The sequence below is a fragment of the Anser anser genome, assembly GCF_964211835.1.
Source record: "Anser anser genome assembly, chromosome: 7".
Taxonomy (NCBI): domain Eukaryota; kingdom Metazoa; phylum Chordata; class Aves; order Anseriformes; family Anatidae; genus Anser; species Anser anser.
Window position 1 is genome coordinate 23,238,390 of NC_139727.1, and position 7,747 is coordinate 23,246,136.

Genomic DNA, 7,747 nt, shown 5'->3' on the forward strand with positions numbered 1-7,747 from the left:
TTCTTTATAAACTTCTTTTGGCAGAGGTACAAAACACAGAGAAGTTACCGAGGCACATTCCCCACAGCTGCTGTAATCTTTACAAACCGATTTCTTATTGCACCAAGGGAATAAAAATAATGATATTCACAATAATAACAATGATGACGATGATGACATAGTTATTACATTTTCATCAGAGGATCCCTAAGCACCTTATAAACTATATATATAACTAAGTTTCAGAATAAATAATCCTGCAAGACATATAAGTATTATACTTTATTTTGCATGGTCCCATTAGGCTAAAGAAACAATAGAACAAATCCTAACTTACAGACTACCTTAACTTTAAACTTTCTTCTAATCATAATGTTAAAAATTGAAATAGCCTTCCCCCTGATGCTTTTCCCTATAAAAATTTCCATCTTGAAATATTTTGAAGAAATCTGGAGATGAATCAGAAAGCACAAGAATACATGGAAATCCCCTCAGCCCTTCTTATGTTGTTTTCAGCAATTCTACTTGAGGTGTGAAAAACTGGAAATTTCTTATTTTGGAAACACTGCTACTGTACTAAATAAAAGTAGCAAAGTAGTCAAATACACTTCTGGGCAGCTCTTCTATTTTATCCAGAAAACATTTTTATTTAGGAAAAATACCTATTGGAAAGTTTTTATTTTTTACAAAATTATGGAGATGATTCTCGCTTACCCTCTTCACTTTGGGCAAAATCATTTCCTAATTACAAAACAAAAAACTTTCATAATTAATTCCCCTCACCTTCAAATCCCTCATTTTTTCCTACTATCTCTTTGTAAATGATTAGGTAGGACAACATTTCTTATCTTGTCATGTATTTGTTTGTCCCTTATTGGTCCTTTAAGCTGATGCTACAATGGTGTACATACATAATTATGCAGTTTACTAACCAAAGACATGCTATTCAAATTAAATACTCATTAATAGAGCTTGAGGCATGTGCTAAAGTACTCGTAGAGTCTGGGTTATTAGTTTTCTCTGTTGGATTGCTTGCGTATTACATATTTTATGGGAGAGAATAAAAAAAATCCAAACCCCTTAAAAGCAAGAAAAAATGTTTGCAAAGACGAGACACCATCCCTCCAAAACCTTCTTATGAAAAGTAGCAAGTGCTATAAAGCCACAGACAATAAGTTAGTCTGGCCAATTGAAACTAATAATTACATATTTCCCTTTAAATGACTTGCCCAAGGTCACACTGCAAATCAATGGCAGATTCGATAATTTAGCCCAAGAGTCCTGAAACCCAATATCCTGCTCTCACCACTAGAAACCACTGCTCGACTGGCTTCCAATCTGTGAACGATACATTACATAGGGAGAAAAACTATAGGTGTTTTCTTTCTTTGTGTGCTCCTGACATATATAGAATTTCTGTTTTCTTCAGTCTAGGATAGTAAATACCTAGGCACATTCTCTGTAAAAATGTATTGAAAAGTTGTCAGAATCTGCTGGGTCTGTTGGCTGAAAATGACACCTGGGGCTGCTCTAAGCATTACTAATGTTGTGTGCGCTTCTTTTCCTTGCTTGAAGAGTAAGTCTTGTGGCCAAGATGATAAAGATCAAAGTAGTAGTAACAACCAGAAAATAATTCATTTTTCCAATGAGAAAATTTCTCAAATATTTTTTCCAATCTGCTGGCAATATCTTGATATTCAGCTAGATACAGATTTATTTCTATTTTTTCAAAAACTCAACTATTTTTGCATTTCAAAATTCTTTTTTCCCCTGTTACTTTCTTACCAAGATTTGCAATAGAATGAATAAGGGGCTCTAAATTCATTTTTCCCCTTTCTCCACTCTCTATGTTCCAAAGTAGAAATATGTCCAATGAGGACAAAGTTGTAAAAACAAATAAAAGTATGTAAAATTGTGTTTCTTTTTAATGTTTTTAAAGAAAACATGAATGCGAAATCACTAACCTCTGGATTTCCCCTTAGAATTTTAAAAGAAAAAGAAACAATTCTGCATGAAGAATTCACACAGTGTGCAGAAAGTCGCTGTGTCTGTCCCCTTGGGAACCCTTCAAGCAGCGATGGGGAGGAGGAGCCCAGAGCCTGCAGGGGAAAGCCAGGACTGACCCTGCAGCATTTTGGGTGCAGGGAGCTGAACAGCAGTGCATCCTGCTTACGGTTCCTCCCGCTGAGCTGGGAGACAGCGATCTCCTTCCACACCACCAAGACTAGTTGGAGACATGGTGCTGAATTTGCTTCGTGCTCTGTCAGCTTCAAACCCAGAGCGTGGGCTTATCCTTCGCTGCCTCCTCTGGATGCGCGCTGCAAGGTCACCATCAATTTTCTTGCCATCCCTGCTCTTGCGGCAGCCCCCCACAGCAGGTGTTCCTTGAGCCACCCGCTCTGAGCGCACCAGCTCATTTGTCAGTCCTGACTTCAAGCGGCGAAAGCTTTTCCCTGCCCTTCAGAGAGCACATGTGCAGGGAGCTGTAATTAGAATAGATTTTATTGCCAGGCAGGAAAGGGCCCCACTCGATTCTCCAAACACATGGTCCCTACAGCCCCGGCCAGTAACAAGGTTATGAGGACACTCTGAGGAGACTGCTTAAGAGTAGGCTGGTGTCATGCTTGGATGGTGCACATTTGTACCCTTTCCAGTCTTGTCCCCCAGGATGGCATAAACCTTATGCCTGTGAGGTAGCAGCAAGATAGGTCTGTGTTAGCCCTGATTCACAACCAAATATCCCCCAACCCTCAGGATGTCCTCTCTTCATGACCTTAAAAGAGTCTTAGGGGAAGGAGTTACAGGGTCTCCTGAGACCCTCCTGTGCAGTGAATCACCGGGGCCAGGCGGAGAAACCCAAAAGGGAGCAGGTGGTGAGGTGCCAGAGACACTGAGAAGTCAGCATCGTGTGTGCTCCTGAAGGGTCGGAGCTACTCACAAGTGCACTGAAGGAGCCCAGGTTCTGCCAAAGTTCAGTTTCCTGGTGGTGAAAGCAGTGTCTAACTACACACACACAAACCAGATAATGTGGGTAATGGCAATCTGGGAAGGTCAGGCCAGCCCATGCCTCGTGGGGAAGGAGAGTGCCTTCCTAGCCTCTCCAGGCAGCGTGATGCTCCTTGTTTGAATGGATGCAACAAGGAGCCATGACTGATCGTGCTTCTCCAAAAGGCTTGCTTATTGTGCATACTTGACTTGAGACATCTTGTGCTGGCCTGATTTTAAGGCAGCAAACACGTGGACCTAAGATACATAGGTGTAAGATGTCTTGTAACCAAGAACCTCAGATCACCACCACCTTCTTAAACTTTTGTCTATGCTGACAACTACCCCATTAGAGCTATAAATGGGTAGCACCGCCCCGGAGAAGCAGCTGAAGCAGGTACAAGACAGCAAGAAAGCCCCAGGTAGCTCACACAGTCTGTATGAGTCAACAACATCACTGATTTCTTCACATCAAGCTCACCCACACCTTCTTGGCTGGGCGAGGGTCAGCTGGGTCACAGCAAGCCATCAGAGGAAGAAATCTCCGGGCCATTTAGTGTTACAAGTGATCTTCAGTGCACTCCAGTGCCAGATATATTGGAGAACTGAAGCAATCCATGGTTGACCTGGTGAATATGGCATTTTTTTGTGCCTTCTCTCTGCGAATAGATGCAAGCCCTGAAGAAGAGAGCTAATTGCTCCTTTTACCTTACAACACTAGCTACACGAGCAATAGCATCAACCATTATCAACTCTTTATAACGCCTCATTTTTAGAATAGCCATTCCAGTGCACTGCATGCTATTTTCTGCAAGGCATGAGGAGGTGATGGCAGGGCCATTTGAGCCTTCAGATGATAGCAAGTAATGCAGAGCAGCCAGGCTCTGGGCATGGCTCTTCGCCAATGCATATATTTTGTTGGTTTTCAGAACAGCAGGAGTCTGGAAAGCAGAGCAGAATTTTGGTCCTCATCTAAGACTTGGCTGTATGCAGATTTGCTCTCTTCAGTACAATGATGAGGTCTGTTCTTTCTCAGTCTGGCTCTAGGATTTAAAATGGAAGCTTATTGTTATCATAGTCCCATAAAACTCAAACCCAAATCTAGCCCTTGACAAACTTGGGTAAATTTCCTACGGATAGCAGAATGGCCCAAGAATTCTTAAAGGAAGCTGTGAGAAAGAGTTGAGATAAAGATGTACCAATAAATACACACCCAAACCCTGGCATTCCGAACTAGGGCCTTACTCCCCTTTAAATCTGTCCTTCCACAAGAAAGAATTGCAGTCAGACAGCAAAGTTGCACCCGTGTAGAAATCCTGGCTGGGAGCGGAAGATCAGATCCCTGGGTGACACTTTGTGGCTTCAGAGCTTTGGGGTGCTTTGATCTGGGCTGTCAGAGACCAAACTAAGATGCTGTGATCTAGTGTTTAATCTTTGCCACAATGGCATCTGGAGCTAGAATTCTCTTCTTCAGGCTGATTTCTTGTTTGAAATAAAATCAGGTATGTTTACTCCATAAAGTACAATGGAAAACTCTGAAACTTAAACAGACCTATGGCCTCTGTATGTGTTCTCTAATGTGCTACCCATTACAAGCAGAAACACCACAGGCAGCTCTCCTCCCATCACAACCTGTCCAGCTTGTGTCAGGTGGGCAGAACAGCTCACCCCAGGAATGCACTATTTAAACGCTGCCAGATAAATAACACCAAGGACAAATTAGCTGAAGTTTCATTAGCTGGGCCCTTCAGTGATATCACTGGGAGACATCACCTGATAAGAGGCCACTTTGCAACCTGATCCTGTGTTTCTCTATCAAGTGCCTAGGCGATGCTTGGAGAACACAAATCTGTTAGCAGGCAATTTACTTATGCCTTGCCAGGTCCATTTGCAAGCTTCTTTTTCTCTGTGAATTATTGTAACATCAAACATGCCACCTGCTCCTCCTTGGGAAAAAGCCATGGTAGAGTAAGCAGCTAGCAGAGCTGTTAGATCCATCAATCTTTCTTGTGGCAATGGTGTCCTAAAAGGATGTAAAAACTTGGAGATGAATGCCTACAAGTAGGATATGAGCCTCTCAGCCCCACTTATGGAATATCTTTCCTTGTTCTCTTATAATTACACCTCATTGCCTATCACGAGAGGCGAAAAGCCTGTCCACACCCCAGGCACTTCAGTCCAGCAAGCCATTACCAGAAAGTGAATTCTGGAAAATGGCTCCAGAGGTAGGAAAGAAATGCAATCAAGCACACTGAGGATAGACACAGACTGCCAATAACACAAGACATTTAATGCTTGTGGTTCATATTTGCTTATTTTACTTCGGCATCACCACTTATGTGCCTCTTTTGTAAAACAGCAGAAAGAACAAAGAGAACCTTGACAGACACTACACCATTTCTCATAGTCAGAAGTAGGCACAAGCCATTTTTACAACCAAACAGTAATTTTACTGGAAAAAAAAAAAAAACTGATGAAAAAAGTGAGAAGTTTTGAAGTTCGAATCTCTGAAATGAAATATTCTGTGCTGCCATTTCAATGAAGACCAACTTCTTGCAACTGCTCAGGCTCGATGCCTACAGCATGGTGTGATATTAGACTATCTTGCACACATTCTTTTCACTTTGATGAAAATTCATGTTTATAAAAGAAGCAAACAAAATATTTCTTTGGTCAGACTTGTGTTCCAACAGGGTGGCGTGCTGGAAACCGTAGCAAAAAGTGATTGTTGCTGTTTATTAAGCAAGAGAAACAAAACTCCAACCACAGATTTAGATAAATTACAGTTCCTTGGTTTAAGATTTATTGTTTCCAGGAAGAAAAATGGAGTTTTTCCCAGGCTTGTTTTTGCTACTGATACTGCATTCTTTCACACTATCTCTGGAGAGATTTCTCCCTTTCACTCTTTGGGATGCATGGGAGTTATACCAAGCACCATCTTCTGCAGAATAGCTAGATCCTTCTTACCACGGGGTCCTGTTCCTTTCCTGAAGGAAAATCTGCTCTCCTACAGCTCCACACCAAGTCTCAGAGATCTGAAAACAGTTCTCTGCTCACCTGGCTGTAGCAACCATCCAACACATGCTGAAAGGAAGCAGCTCTCTAGTAGACATAGAAGAGCATAGGCAACAAACATCACATAGCCTCATCTAGCTAGCTGGAGTAGAAATCTCCCTGGGTGGCAACCTTTCTGCCATGAGCACCTTGCTATACTACAAAGAGAATTTTAACTGCAGCATTTTTTAATTTTCCATCCTGCACAAACAGCAGTCTCACATCAAGTTACCTATGCAAACAAGGCTTGCTATGAAATCCCAAGGGCCATCGAGCAGGGTATCTCTTACCCAGGTAAGGGTGGAGAGCTGGTTTCCAAGCTGAAGAGTTCTTGCAGAGAACAGACGCAAAGACTCCCTCTCTAGCCTAGAGTATTTGTTGCTGTTGAAAAATGCTAGTAAACCCTTCTAATAGAGGAATAGTTGTACAAACTGCCTGTAAGAAAAGCAGGGATAATCATCAAGAAACCTCAAGGACTTAATCACTCCCTAAGTCCCTCCTATTTCACCCTCCTATCATCAAACCAATGACAATCTCCTCTCTTTTATAAGTGAGCACAATTAGCTCCGTAAATAGTTCAGCTGGCACAGCTCAGCTCTGCTGTAGTGGAGAGCTGTTGATTTACCCCAGCTGAAAAGCTGGTGCCCAGAGTTACTAGTCCTGCAGCTGATTAAGTTGTGTTTCAGGGAGTAGATGTGGGGTAGGATTTTTTTTTCTTTTTCCTTTTTTTTTTTTTCTTTTCCCCTGGTAAGGTTGGGAAGTTCATTTTTAGAACAAACCAATGCTTCTGCTTTCATTAGAAGTCATTTGCTCTGCAGAAATCTTTATAACTCTCTTTATCTTTTGCTAGGTGGAGAGCAGAAGCACTTCTATCTATTATTATTCCTTACAAATAACCTTGAGTAAAGGAATTTCTATCTATAAGGAAACAATTAAAGGATCAGGAATGCTCAGTTCTTTACATTTTCAGCATGAACTTGCATCTCACCCTCTGTTGGTATTTTTTTTTTTTTGTCTCCTCTGGAATGTTGTGAAGCTGTGTAAGGAAAGTCTGGATGAAGTGAATGCTGTAAGGAAGAGAAGAATTCTTTTACAGCTGGATCCTGCTTCCTCTGTGCTAATTGATGCAGAATAGAAACAAATGTGGATGCTAAAATACAAGAAAAAATAGCTGACTGACCTCACGCCCAGACAATACCATGCTAATTATTTCACATAAATCAGAGCATAAGAAAGTTTGGCATGCTCTGTTCAGTCTATAGGAATAATTTGTTACAGTATAGGAGAGAAAAATTAGCCAAATTGGAACACTAGTTCACGCAGGAGTGAACTCATTGACTAAATGCAGTTGTCTACGCATGAACTGAATTGGACCACATTGTTCACAACTCTGTGGTCATCACTGCTAAAACAAAGTGCATCCTTCAACACACAGTCTGTGGGATGCTTTGCTAAGCAGTTGTGCCTCTTGCAAAATTAAAACCTTCACTCAAGCGTAGGCTCGAGACTTGGTGGCAGCAGGGTCTCCTCAAACGTGTCCAGCATTTTGTGGCTCTGTTCACCAAGGGAATACTGAGTAAATTGTCTTCTTGGGCACTCTGACTCATCAGCACTGAGACACCCACAAAGTACTTAGCAAAGCATGTCATGTAAAATGGCCACCCAAGGTGTAGGATCCCACAGGATGGTATAAGCATAGAGGAGATGAATTGTGGACCAAGGATCTGCA

The 7,747-nt window shown here is 41.8% G+C and overlaps 1 long non-coding RNA gene across 1 annotated transcript; it reads right to left on the reverse strand.

The window, feature by feature from the left end:
* Window positions 1-2,554: 2,554 nt before the first annotated feature.
* LOC310902660 lies at window positions 2,555-6,534 on the reverse strand. Its single transcript, XR_014586881.1, has 2 exons — window positions 6,309-6,534; window positions 2,555-4,007 (listed from the first exon to the last, which is right to left on the reverse strand). It is a non-coding gene; the product is annotated as an uncharacterized lncRNA (long non-coding RNA).
* Between the last annotated feature and the right edge of the window lie 1,213 nt (window positions 6,535-7,747).